The sequence below is a fragment of the Neomonachus schauinslandi genome, chromosome 1 (assembly GCF_002201575.2).
Source record: "Neomonachus schauinslandi chromosome 1, ASM220157v2, whole genome shotgun sequence".
NCBI lineage: Eukaryota > Metazoa > Chordata > Mammalia > Carnivora > Phocidae > Neomonachus > Neomonachus schauinslandi.
Window position 1 is genome coordinate 2323092 of NC_058403.1, and position 14398 is coordinate 2337489.

General features: G+C 56.0%; 1 protein-coding gene across 6 annotated transcripts in view; it reads right to left on the reverse strand.

The window, feature by feature from the left end:
• The window catches only part of AGPAT3 (1-acylglycerol-3-phosphate O-acyltransferase 3), a 151699-nt gene that overhangs the window by 31858 nt on the left and 105443 nt on the right, over positions 1 to 14398 (reverse strand). The window contains exon 1 of one of the 6 annotated variants that reach the window (XM_021679255.2): positions 9159 to 9217. The exons of the other annotated variants lie outside the window; for them this stretch is intronic. The gene's annotated coding sequence lies outside the window, so the exon portion shown is untranslated. Of the gene's footprint in view, positions 1 to 9158; positions 9218 to 14398 lie in introns of those variants that run through there. 6 annotated transcript variants of the gene reach the window in all.

Below are 14398 nucleotides of genomic sequence, written 5' to 3' on the forward strand. Positions count from 1 at the left end.
TGCACACGTGCTCTCATACGCACACACAACGCACGCTCTCATGCATGCACACACGTTCTCATACACATGTGAATGCACTCACACACACATGCATGTACACACGTGCTCTCATACGCACACACACAATGCACACTCTCATAATGCATGCACACACGATCTCATACACACGTGAATGCACTCATGCACACATGCATGTGCACGTGTGCTCATACACACGCACACACAATGCACACTCGTAATGCATGCACACACATGTTCTCATACACGCGTGAATGCACTCATGCACACACATGCATGTGCACGCGTGCTCATACACATGCACACTCTCATAATGCATGCACACAGATGTTCTCATACACACATGAATGCACACTCATGCACACGCATGCATGTGCACACGTGCTCTCATACACATGCACACTCAATGCATACACATAGATGTTCTCATACACGCATGAATGCACACTCATGCACACGCATGCATGTGCACACGTGCTCTCCTACACACGCACACACGATGCACTCACAATGCATGCACACACATGTTCTCATACACACGTGAATGCACACTCACGCACACGCATGCATGTGCACATGTGCTCTCATACACATGCACACAATGCACATTTTCACAGTGCATGCACACACGTTCTCATACACACGTGCATGCACACTCATGCATGTGCACACGTGCTTGTACACATGCACACACAATGCACACTCTCAATGCATGCACACACATGTTCTCATACACGCGTGCATGCACACGCATGCATGTGCACATGTGCTCTCATACACATGCACACACAATGCACACTCTCATAATGCATGCACACACATGCTCACTCATGCACGTGTGCTCTCGTGTGTGCACATGTACACACATGCACATGTATGCACACACATGCATGAACACATGTGCTCACACACATACAAAACAATCACAGCTAAGTTGACTTGTAATTTTGTGACAATGAACTACCCATTATAATAATGGCATTCTACTTTTAGAGAAACAGACGAGGGTTTGCTCTAGAATTATTCAGTAAATTGGTTATTAATGCACTTTCCTACAAGTACAATATATTCCACAATTTAAAAAATTATATGGGAGCTCTGGTTTTCCCTGGGATGCAGAGAGCTCATCACTCCCACCCTGACAACAAGAAGAAAGCCAGACAAACTGCACGTTCATAGCTTTTCTTGGCCCACCAGAGATCTGAGGTCACAGGACAGCCAACTGACAGGAAATCTAAGGCAAGATGCAGAAATGACCCCTTGGTTCCCTGAGGGTTCCCTGGGGCAGACCTGGGGTTTGGGAAGAGGAGCTCAGCTAGAACAGCAGACCTGGCGAGGGCCAGGGAGAGTGTGGTGTCCCAGAGCTGCCGGGGGGGGGGGGCTCCCCCTCCTCCCCTTCTCTGTGACTTCATCCCATCCCTAGCAGGTGGTGCAGGGGTGCCTGGGGAGAGTCCTGGGAAAGCTTTTCAGTACAAACTCCAGAATACATGGGTATTTAACAGTGTTTACTATGTAAGAATGCAAACCTTAAAGGATGAACAAAGCCATTTATAAAGATAAAAAATGTCACATTAGCCATGAAAGAGGCATTGTGATTAAAAACTAGATTTAAGAGTGGTAGGGATTTGGGATGCCTGGGTGGCTCAGTCGGTTAAGCGGCTGCCTTCGGCCCAGGTCAGGATCCCAGGGCCCTGGGATCGAGTCCCACATCGGGCTCCTTGCTCAGCAGGGAACCTGCTTCTCCCTCTCTCTCCCTCTGCTTGTGCTCTCTCTGTCAAATAAATAAAATCTTTAAAAAAAGGAAAAAAAAGAGTGGTAGGGATTCAAAATGAGATAAGCGAAGTGGGTTTCAAATGGCCATCCTCCACTCCCCTCAGAGCTGTGGGAGAGCCCCCAAGTGTCCCTTCCCGTCCCGGACACAGGCGCGGTTTGGAGAAGGGCACCTGTCACTCCGCAGCTGACTCTTATCTGAGCTTCCTGTCTGAGCATAAACTCAGAACATCTCAGATATATATGGTTTATAGTACAGTCTCCAAAAACATCCATCAGACCTTTGAAACACAGTAAGTAGAAGGTGAATGAAGACGGTCCTCCACGAAGGCCAGCGTCCCGCTACCCTGGGGCGCCGGTGGTCACCGACGCAGGAGGTGCACAGAGCAATGTGCCCAAGCTCACATGGCCTTGGGCAGCGGGGCCTGGGCATGGCCAGCACCAGGGCAGGGGGGCGGGGCACACCCTGCCCCTTCTTCCTTCCCTGCTGTCACCGTTCCCCAGACGGCAAAGCGGAAAGGGTCTGTGCTGGGGGGCCTTGCACACCACTGGGTCCGGCCCCCAGGCTGCCCCGCGCTGCCCCACCCCCACGGAGTCACGGGGACTGTGCTCTCAGGGACGCACCGGCCACAAGAGGCTCCACGAGCCCTGGGGAGCGGGCCTGGGCTCGGCTTCCATGGCAGCTGCTGGACCCTGCACGAAGCAGGCACCGCTCACCTCTGTGCCGCACCCCCGGGAGAGCTTCTCACTCTGAAGTCAGGTTTTCCAGGACAGATCGGGAAGTGCGTGGAGTCCGGGGAGATATTATGGGCAGTCGCATCCTGTGGGCCCTCCCGGCCCTCCCACCATTTCTAAGTAGGTGTGGAAACCCAACTCCTGGATCTTCCTCCCTTGCTCTCTCTGAAGATGGCCTCTCTCCCACGCTTTCTCTTTTCCTCTGCTTTCCCCAAACCCCCAACAGTTGACACCCAACCTGTTTTGTGCCCCAGTTTCTCTGTAATGGCAGCCAAGGCCCACAGCAGCACCCTTTCTTATATGAATCCCAGATGACCCCACAGCCACGCCTCCCAGGCCAGTCCCCCTCCAGTCCGCCCCCCCCCCCCGTCCCCTCCTCGCAGCCCTGTGGAGGCTGGGGGCCCGCAGGCATGGGGGCCCGGGGAGGATTCAACCCCAGGGCAGGACGGCCACAGGGTGGGGAGGAAGGTCTCTAACTGTCCCCTCACCCGGCTTGTTCTCATCCTGAGCCACGGCAGGAGCGGTTTTCCTATATGCATAGAGGAGTGCTGGTCCTATTTCCTCACCGGAGAGTGAGCAGAGAGCACTCCTGGTCTGGGACCCAACCCGGAGCAATGGTGCCCAGCGGACAGCGACCCCCATTGGGCAACCGCGGCTCTCCTGTGCTAGGTCTTCCCAGCTCCCTCCCGTTACACTGATCTGTCTACACTGTAACACCCACAGCCACGGGCCTACTGATGGGACCACGAGATACTGCACATGCCTACCAGAAGCACCGTGTCAGCCCTGGGGACCCACCACGGCACCCAGGTCACGGGAGCACTCTGGCCAGAAACTTTGGGTCAAGAGTAGGGGAGCACTACAGACTTTCCCTAGAATGTGATGCTTCCGCACAGTCCAAAATGCAGCCACTTTACAAATTTCACAGAATTTTGATCCTGGGACCAAGAAAAGTAAACTTGGATTCCCTGATCCTTCGACTTCTCCCTGGACCCTTTCCCTCCCCACACAGCTCTGGCTGAAAGGAATGATGCTCTCAGTAAGAATGTGCCGACTTACGGTTTTCACCTTCTTGCCACCTTCCCCAATCTCTGCCTGCACCTTTGTAATTAGGTCCTTTATTAAATACTCCTCTCTCTGAACCCCGTTTCTTCTCTATCAGAACCAGAGAGACACAAAGAATAAAGACAGAAATTACAGCAGTCTTGAGATAAGCCAGTTTTCAGAAAATGTGACTCCTGCTCATCCTTTGTGAAAAGATCACTTGAGGATGTAGTCCAGCAAAACAAAAAGGAAGCTAACAAAGAGAAAGCCATGGGATTTAAGAGAAAGAATTCACCCAGTTATGCAATGAAAGGAAATGCCAGGATAACCACCTTATGAATGGCCCAGAAAGAAACTGCTCCAAACCAGAACGGGAAATCTTTCAAGACGAATTTCTTCAACCAAAAATAATACTAAGGGGGGCACCTGGGTGGCTCAGTCAGTGAAGCGTCTGCCTTCGGCTCAGGTCATGATCTCAGGGTCCTGGGATGGAGCCCCTCATTGGGCTCCTTGCTCAGTGGGAAATCTGCTTCTCCCTCTGACCCTCCCCCCGCTCTGCTTGTTTCTCTCTCTCATGCTCTCTCTCATATAAAATCTTTTTTAAAAAAGAATATGATTAAGGAGAGAAGATTTTTGGTCTTGAGGGAGGAATAGGTTTCCTTTCTCAAAAATAAAAAGCAAAGCAATTAATATTTTCAAGTAATAAAAAATGCTATGCTGGGAAACTGTGATCCAAACACAGATCACGTTAACGTGGGGCAGGAGTTTCCACAGCTGGTTTCACATGGGACTTGATCTTCCTCCTTCAAGCAGCAAAGACTTAATGACTCTAACCAAAGATCTAGAACAGTGCCTGGCATGTGGTAGCTACTCAGTAAATACCTGCCAGAGATCTGAGCACAATTAGTAAATCAAGGAACATGAGCTCCCACCTGTCTTCTACTCACACTGCTGTTCCTGCTTATGATCCTGAATAGTTGGCATATGCTCTGTTCCTTGAAACCAGGGCATATTATATTTTGGAGAAATAAAAACATAAAAACATTTTAAGGTCTGGGTTAATTTTGAATATGAGATATCATTTTTAAAGATGAAAACAGTCCGTTTGTCACTTAGTCAAGTGAGAATGATCTGGAGAAAGTCAAGTCAGCCAACATGCCAGTCCCCACACCGACCATGTTGTTCTCCACTGAAAAGGAGGAGTGGGTGCTGGAAGCAAGCATATTGGGCCCAGGGCTCAGGAAACCATTCTTGTCCCAGGTCCTTGGCCTCCACACGCGACGTGATCATTTTGAATTTCAGTTTCTTATTTGAAACTGAGGATAAGATAAGCTTTACTACCAGTACCACAGGATGGCTCTGTTCGAGTGTTCTTAAAAAAATCTTCAAGTTATAGGGTCCCTCTCTACCTCATAAACACACTGATGTCTAAAAGGTCCTTGCTAAGCCAACTTTTAACGGGTATTCAGGTTCCCAAGCCAGCAAACAAGGGTGCCATTTTCTGTACAATAGATACTTGAATCATTTTGAGCATCTGTAAAACCCCACAATTCAGACACTAATCCTAAGAAATGACTTGCTACAAGAGGGTCTCACAGTCACATCAGTTTGGGAAATCCCGCATGCTCCACTCCATGCTGAAGACACCTGATTCATGCTCAAGAGCTCCACAGAGAAGAAACGGTCTGACCCATCACTTTCTCAAATTGTGTGTTCAGGGGAGCTTTTAGTAACTCTAACTCATAAGCTTCATGAATTCAGACCCACTTTCCCTCGGGCAGTCAACGTCAGTGAGATTTTAATTCTTTACACACACACACACATGCACACACATCTAATTAGAAGTCACTAACTTTTTAGAAACAGCTACGGCTATAATTTCAAATAACGGCTTTGGTACTAGTTTGTCTTTCCAAAAAGAACCCAGAGGGATAACCATACTTCAGCTACGACAATGGGGGACCTTATCCACAAACCAGCCGTGGTGGGGACAGGCAGGCGCTCGTGGGGAAGGGACCCGCGGGGGCGCCAACAGTGTGCTAGAAGGAGAGCACCCTCGGCCTCTGCCAAACGTCTTCATACGTTGCAGACAAGCTGCTAAAATGTTTCTCCTACGAGGGCAGTTTTTAGCGGCAGGGATCTTTACTCTTTAAAAATGAGGAAAATGCCTAAGCCACCATATCAAATGGCATTTAGTCCAGTGACCTCGTTAAATATTCGAGATATGAGAGGAGGGCAACACAGCTCTTCCTGATTTCTCCCCGGAGGCCATGAGGCCAGCCACTGCCTGGCTCCCAGACCACGTCCTGGTTCTCAGCCTCCCGCACACGACGCCACTCCTCAGCAGTGAGAAGGCGCAAAGTAGATTTTACTGGGCTCCCAGGTCATGCCCCGTGATGGGGGGTCGGCAGGCTCCTTTACCCCGATTTCATTCAACAACTTAAAGAAGCACAAACAGGGGCACCTGGGTGGCTCAGTCGTTAAGCATCTGCCTTCGGCTCCGGTCATGATCCCGGGGTCCCGGGATCGAGTCCCGCATCGGGCTCCCTGCTCCGCGGGGAGCCTGCTTCTCCCTCTCCCACTCCCCCTGCTTGTGTTCCCTCTCTTGCTGTGTTTCTCTCTCTGTCTAATAAATACAAAAAAAGATTTTAAAAAAAGGGGCGCCTGGGTGGCTCAGTTGGTTAAGCAACTACCTTCGGCTCAGGTCATGATCCTGGAGTCCTGGGATTGAGTCCCACATTGGGCTCCCTGCTTGGCGGGGGGTCTGCTTCTCCCTCTGACTCTCTTCCCTCTCGTGCTCTCTGTCTCTCATTCTCTCTCTCAAATAAATAAATAAATAAAATCTTTAAAAAAAAAAAGAGAGAAGCAGCACAAACAAGTGCAGTGTGCATTTCACCATGAGGCTCAGGAAGGTGTGAAGTCTGAAAGCAGGTGCACACCGGCGACGTGGCTGCACAGAACGGTGGCCGGCAAGAGACAGCAGGTGTGGGCATGGGAGCGGGAACCCATGTCCCCTACACCTCACACGTGGGTCCTGGGGGTCCTGCACCCAAATGTGGAGCGAGGCTTTCTGAGAAAAGCATGGCTGCCCCCCTCCGCCCCAGCCGCTGTGCCCCAACGAGCCGCTCTGCAGACAGACCTGCTGGGCTCCCACGAACCTCACTCGCGGGCCAGGGGCTCCGCGCGGCGTCTTCTGCGACCCCGCAGCTACGCCACACTGCCTTCAGAGAGGTGCTCCGGCACAGGGCGGCGAGATCTACCCCCCTGGCCACACTCTGGCCGCGACCAGCCCTCTTGCTAGTGACGGGCTCACCCCTGGGCCCGCGGAGCAGACCGCTCTGGACAAAGTCCTCGCCTGCAAGAGGGCAGTGGGCAAGAAGGCCTGTCTCCTGCATACTGTGATGTTGAGGGGAGGCGGCGGCTGCAGCCGTCTGAGGGGGCCGGGCCGTGCAGCAGCGCCATCGAAAGAACGTGGCTCTCCGACGGCATCTTGAAGCAGGACTTAGTATCTGCAACTGAAAACTCCCCACCGGAGGCCATGAGCCTTCTCCTTGAAGGGCTTACAAATGCACAAAGCTGGAGGCCTCTTGAACAGAACGCAGTGCTCCTCTCCCGGCCCCTCCCGTGGACCGTCGGGGCTGCCACAGCGGGGAGGCCTACTGCCATGCCGGCCGAGTGCTCGCCAGCCTGCAGCGGGACCCAGGGAAGGAAAACCCCAACGTTTTCTCCCAATTCTGAGCGTGGAGGACAAGGACAGCAACAAGGGCTGCCTGACTCCTCCAGACAGGTCACAACAAGCCGCAAAAACATTCTCCAATCTGGACTGTCCACGTGTGGATGGAGTGCTGAGTGGCTGGGACACGCGTGGGGACCTGGAGAGGTGGGCGGTCTGTGGGGCGGGTCAAGCCTGACCATATGGCCTGCAGGCGGCCAGTTCTCAGAGTCACGCAAGCTGCCTCCCTGCTCCTGACCTCCACTCGCCAACCATTACGGGGACGTGGGGAGGGCATCTTCGCTGCCGCCACATCTGGGATGATGGTCCCCCACTCTCCAGAGTGTCCTGAAGTTTACGATAAAAGTCAGTGATGGCTCCTCCCAGGGGGGCTCCGTGGGGCCTGGGGAAACACCTCACACTCACCAAGGCCCAGTACTCCTTTAATAAGGGACGAAAGTCCTTCTTTCCCTCACCTGGGCTAATTCTTCCCCTAAAGAACTCATGTGTTTATCTCCCTGTGTAATTCTCTTTCTAAGTTCTACCCTGTTTACATAAGATCTAAACTGCAAATACTGTGGGGCGTAAATTCATTCTAAAACAATACAGAGTTTGGGAGGAAAGGGCTCCCAGGTCCTGGTGGGCAGGAAAGGGCCACCGGGTCCTGAAGGACACGCCCTGCCCCCTCTGACTCCCCACCTCCCAGCAAGAACTGTGTGCGCGCGGATCCTGCTGCTGATTCGCCATAAACCAGCTCAGCATTTACGGGTACAACAGGGTGGCATCCTCCAATGGGTACTACCACCTTCTACTTCATTCACGGATCACCCTGTAGACCCCCAGCACCCACGGCGGGCGGGCAGGGGGATCAGAGGTGAGGGAACGGTGGGGAGCGGCCCCTGAATCTTCTCCAGGAATGTCCCAAACAAAGAAGCATCCACTGATACCCTACCTGGCGCGGTGGGGGTCACCTGGGCCAAGCTCCGGACACAACTTCCCTGCCAACCATGAGGTCCCCATCCCAAGCATGCGGGACACGGGCAACAGGAGCGGGGCAGCGCTGCAGCCGTGGGGCTGGGACAGCCCAGAGCCCGCCAGGCCCAACTCACCAGTAGAAGTAATAGGCCAGGGCCACGGCCACCAGGGTAGTGCACACCCCCGAGAAAAGGTAGGCTGAGTAGCTGGACAGCATCTTCGGACCCGTGAAAGTGTGTGCGAAGGAGACCAGCGGCCTGAGTGGCTGTCAGCCTCTGGCCGGTGGATAAGGACGAGGGATTCCGTCCAGAGCTATGCTGCCTGCATCCGATAGGCCGGGGCTGCCAAAACGGTCTGCTCAGCGAAAAGGGGAGCACGCACTTCTGGGGTGCCACCTTCCGACCCAGCAGCACCCTGTGAGTCTCGGAGACCAACTCGGACAAAACCGGGCCTCCCTGCAATGGTGTCCACCAGACCAGCCTCTCCTTCTCCTGCTGTGGGGCCGGCCCGGGGCCCACTAATCCAATAAGCAGCTTTGCTGGGAGCTGAAAACAGGGGGCGTCACGGGGCTCGGCCAGGATGCAGCTCAGCGGGCCCCGCCCGGGCACCTGACCCCGGAACCGCAGACCCCAGAGTGCGCACACCGTCTCTCCCCGACCTTTCCAAGGCTGACAACAGCACAACAACCCCTACACGGCGGGGCCGGGGGCGGGGCTGTGCGCCCAGCTAGTGGGGTGGGGCCTCCAAGGGATGGACAGACACCCTGTATTTGGGGCCAGGTCCCAGGCTCATGGGTCCCAGCTGTGACACACAAGGGCTCCGGGACCACATGTACAACACCCAGGTCCCAACTCCAGCCCTTGTTCTCAGGTAAAGGACCGTGGGGAAGAGCCACACGTCTCACCCTCGGGAAAACAGCGCTGCAGAAATGGAGATAATGAGCGAAGGTGGGAGGGTGTGTCCTTCTCCCCGGTCTCCCCGCCTGAGGCTGCTGAGGTGACATCAGGTGACCCGGAACAGAAGTCTTCCCAATGAAGGCGGCCTCAGCAGACACTGGAGGAAGGGGGAGGGGAGATTTGACGGTGGGAGCATCCTGAGGATTCTCCTGGCCGGTGTACCTTCCTTCAGGGCTATCACGCTGTCCTGGCACGAAATGAAGTCACTGATTTGGGCCACCTCCATGGCACCTGACACAGGAGGCGGGCCCAGTGCCCCCATCTGCCCAGCGTGGCCACTCCAGCCCCTGGTGCCCTACACCCTGCACGGCCGGCAGGGAGTCTGCAGTGTGGGCACGTCCCGGGGGACCCCGAGGTGGTGGTCCTGGGCCTCTGGACAGCTCCTTCTAGAGGCTTCTGTCATCTGGCTTCTGGCCCGAGAAGCGGTCATTACCCTCCGCGGGAAGGGGCTCTGGAGGATTGCCCTGAGCATAATGTTGCTGGCTAAGGCTTTCCGAGTCCTTAATCCCCAAAGTGGCTGGAGGAGCTGCTGGCCTTGGAGGACCCGCTCTAAAATAGCTGTGCCATCGTCCTAGGAGACAGCGGTGCCCCGGAGGTGCTGAGAGCCCGAGCAACAATCCTAATCCCTGCCAGGCATCCAGACGGCTGCCTTTCTACTAAACCATGAAAAGAAGACCCTCCTCTTGCAGAGAGCTGCTCAGTAGTGCAGAACCACCCCTCGGGGGACCCTGTGTCTGTGACATGTGGGGACGCCGGCCTGTGAGCTTGTGAAGCCCCATGGCTGAGCCAAGGTCTCCACGAAGGGCAGCAGGTGCCCCTGACTTGTCCCGTGAGGTGGCACCTGGAACTGACCTTTGCCCGGGCCATGCCCCGCATGCACACACCTGCGCAGGCTTTCCGAGGCCAGGCTGGTTCCCTCCTTGGGAACGGCTTCTGGTGGCCGGTGACTCTTGTGCTCCCGCCCCCCCCCCCCCCGCCCCCACGGCACGGCCAGAATGATGTGTCTGAAGTAGACACTGGGTCACAGCCCACCCCCAGCTGCCTCTGCCAGCCCCCCAACACACCTGCCAAATTCCAGGCCCCTGAGACGCACCCCATGTCCTGTCCTTGTCCCCAGGCTCCTCTATGTTCACAGGGTGGGTCGTGGGTGCACACCCCCACACAGCTGTAGGCCCCCCTGACCGGCTCGGCCGCGAGACTGGAACCCCAGGGGCTCCTCTGGGCCACGTCCAGGCCTGTGGTCAGCGCCTTCCTCCAGAGGCTGTGGCATCCTGTTCACGGGGGTCCGCTTCGCTCCTGTTTTCCACCGGACTCTGGGCCCCCGGAGGACAGTGATGCACTCACCCTCTGTCCGAGTGCTTTGACACGTGGGGGAGAGAACAGGAACGGTCAGGCTGAAGCAGAGCCACTCCCGAGCCTCTGGCGTCCCGTTTCCACGCTGGGCACGACGTGGGCCACAGGCGTGTGGTGCTCTAGCTGAGGGACTGTGGCCCTCGGGGGCTCCGGTGCGTGGTGGCAAGAGCCCCTTCCCTCCCAGCGGCACCGCAGGAGGCCCGCTGTGTTGGCCCTGGTGAGATGGTGCTCAGCACAGCCTGAATTCTGACCCCAGATGAGCCTCAGTTTCCCCTACTGTGAGGTGTGAACGACTGTTACTCCAGGGGTGGGGTGGGGATGATATTTAAGAGGCGAGCGCAGGGAAAGTGCTGGGTCCTTCCCAGCCCCCTTCCTGGGGAGGACAATGGCCACAGAGATGAAAAGAAATACCCAAGATTTCTCTCCGGGCTCAGAGCCAAACCAGAGCAAAGCCTCAAACCTGTTCTTGGTGACACCAACTGTATGGGACGTTGAAATAGGTATAAATCTTATTACTCCCTTTATATTTTTTGTGCAAAATTGAGAACGTTTAGATCCTGGCTGTGTTTGTTTTGAAATAAAGATGCCCCCGCAGCTCTGTTTCTGCCAGACGGAGGCCCCACCGGGCAGGCTCCTGACCTGGGCCTGGGCCACGCCCCCACTCCCCCGGGTGCGCGGCCCCCACTCTCCACGCCGCCTTGTTAAAGGCAAGGGGAACAAAGCTAACTTGAGCACACTGCACAAGAAAATGTCACAGGAATCTAATCTCTAGATTATTCCCTGGGCCTGAAAATCAGTGATTTATATCAAAATAATACAAGAGCAGAGCAAAGACTGTGTTGATGAAAATCCTGTGCGGGGTCCTCAGAGAAGCAACAAAAAAGGTATCTTTCAAAACTATGTAGCACCTTTACTTCAGACTGAATAGTCTCTCCCAGGGAAGCTCACATTCCCTCTCTCGTACACCTGACAGGGAAGCTCGGGGGAGACTGACTCTTCTTAACAGGTGGGCTTCATTACAACCAGCAGACATGGGGCAACGTGCAATGACGGATATGTTGGGACGGTTACGCAGAGCATCAAAGACTAGTTCTCCGTATTCCCTGCTGACCCCTTCATCCAGCGGAGTGGCCCGTGATGATGATGAGGGGCCCCTAATGAGGGGCAGATGCTCTCCTGACCCGGGAAACAAGGTACCAACAAACACTCAGAAATAAAGTAGTCCTGGGCCATGCTCCGCAGAACTCTGACTGTCCCCAGAGAGTCAGCCGTCAGAAAGTTCATAAAGCGCAAGCACCGGGAGGGAGGGGGACAGGGGAGCCTGAGGCCGGGGGTGCAGAGAAAGGCCCCGTGGGCCATGTGCTCGGCCTGCGGCGGCCACCGCTCCCCCATGGGCTGCACAGCGAGTGGCGCCTCTCTCCAGCCTCCAGGACAGCGGCCTCCAGGGGAGGGGCAGATGGGGCAGTGCGGCCAGCCCTGGGCTCCCTGCTCCTTCTTTTTTTTTTTTTTTTTTTTTTTAAAAGTTTTTTGTTTTTTTTATTTATTTATTTGAGAGAGAGAGACTGAAAGAGCACATGAGAGGGGGGAGGGTCGGGAGGGTCAGAGGGAGAAGCAGGCTCCCTGCCGAGCAGGGAGCCCGATGCGGGACTCGATCCAGGGACTCCAGGATCATGACCTGAGCCGAAGGCAGTCGCTTAACCAACTGAGCCACCCAGGCGCCCCTCCCTGCTCCTTCTGTCCGCCTCCCTGCTATGAGCCCCCCAGCCCCATCCTGCTCTCCCCGCTCACCTCCAGTCCTGGGCTGTGCTCCGCAGAACTCTGACTGTCCCCAGCTAGCTTGGCCCCACACAGGAACAGATGCCCTGATACCAGCTTCACCTGCAGTCCTGTCCCCTCGGGGTGGACATCCCTCCCCCGGACCGTCCCCGAGTCAGTTGCTGATGACCCGAGTTAACGGGGAGGGCTTGTTAACACTGCGGTGTGAGAGACGGCAGAGTCAACATGGGAGTGAAGAGAGACCACAGGGGCCAGGCCCAGACACGCTGGTGGGGGCTCCGGGGGGCCTTGCCCACATGCACGAAGCCCCACTGAGGCGCATCGGTGAGAGGACACAGACGTCACATCCACACACATGGGTGAGGGGTCAGGCGGGCCACGCCAAGGCCAAGCCAAGTGACAGGTGCAACATGCAAATTACGCATTTAACGATCACAGCGGCTCTGCTGTCCGGGAAGTGCCACCAACTCCAAGCCTCTGGGCCCCAAATCACCAAATAGCTGGCAGTCCCAGCATCTGAAACCAGATGTGGCTGACGTGGCCTCTAAGCACGCTGCTGCCCCCAGCGTGGCCAGTTCCACGCCAGGCCCCCAGGAGCGAAGCCAGCCGCTCCCCGGGGCGGGCAGGGCGTCCTGGAGCTCGTCCGGACATCTCCACGCCCCAGTCACATCACAGCCAATCACTATTCCCTGTGGCTCCCCACAGACACTGTTGGCTCCTGACGGCCGGGGCCTCAGGAAAACCCTGCCGCCCTAGGGCTGCAGAGCGAAGCGCAGAGTTTCCAGAAGGCAAGAAGTGCTCGGCGCTCTGCTGCAAGCCTCCTGCTGCCAGACTCACAGACACACGTGTCCTAGCAGTGAGACGCCCTCCCTACAAAGTCTCACCGCATTCATTAGGTTAACGAGACGCTGCCAGCCCACTGGGAACGCGCCATTTCACCAGCCTGTTTATCCAGATTTAGCGCAACATCAGAACCGGGGAAGAACCTCCGGGTGCCAGCAACACACTGCCGGATGAGCAACAGGGAGGAAAGGGGCCAAAGCACTCATTGGCCTCCCTGGAAGCCGTCCTTGGGCTCTTCCTGCGGACAGTGGCATGACCCACACCTCACCCCTGTCCCCCACTGACCGCTAGGACACGGAGCTCCTGGCGCTCGCCGGCAGCCCTTCTTTGGAAAGGTTATGAGCTTCCTGAGCGTCTCTGCTGGTCCCAGGAAGGAGCAGGGAGAGGCCCAAGCGCAGGGAAGTGTCCTCCAGTCCTGGGCACGTCCAGGCTGTTCCAGAGGACACAGCCAAGGGTGCAGTCCGCTCCACGCAGCTGTGGGAGGCGGGCAGGGTAGTACTCAACCCACTCCGCAGCTTTGAATGTGAGACCAAGTCAGAAAGGAGCAGAAACCAAACTGCGTTCCTGGGAAGGCTCGCTGCTTGGACTCACTCTGGGGTAAACGAGACGGGGGTGGAGGATGCAGGGGTGACGCCTGCACTCTCGGGGATGGCTGACACGAAGCCCTTCCAATCCACACCGGGACACGTGGAGAACACGGGTTACTATGCAAACCAAACACAGGTAAACAGCTGAGGTGTGAGCGCAGGAAAACCGGCGGCCAAGTCTCAAGTGCTTTGAAGCATCTTCGGAAACTCTCAGCACCAGCCGCTGTTTGTGCGGCTTATAATTACCGTGTGGCGCTGACGCAGGCCGGTCCGGACGACTGTGCACGGCGGGGTGTCAGGGCAGCAGGTGTCTGGGGAGAATGCTACCACTCCTGGGGAGGTGGGCCTGGAGATGACCGGCCACTCTCAGACACAAGGGTCCACGTCCCACACCTCCCACAGACGTCCCGGCCCTCGGCCGCCTCGGGCAACCGTGCACTAGGGTAACAAGGACGCACACTTATTTTTCCAAGTCTCTGCACTTGAGACTGGTTGGCAGGCTGCGTGTCCCCCCTGCAGCTGCCGTCCAGGGGTGGATGATGGGGAGGAAGACGCGTGCCCGGCACTGAAGCCCCTGGGAGAACCACGAGGCAGCTGCTAGAGCGGCAACCTCCACCCAGGCTGGTACA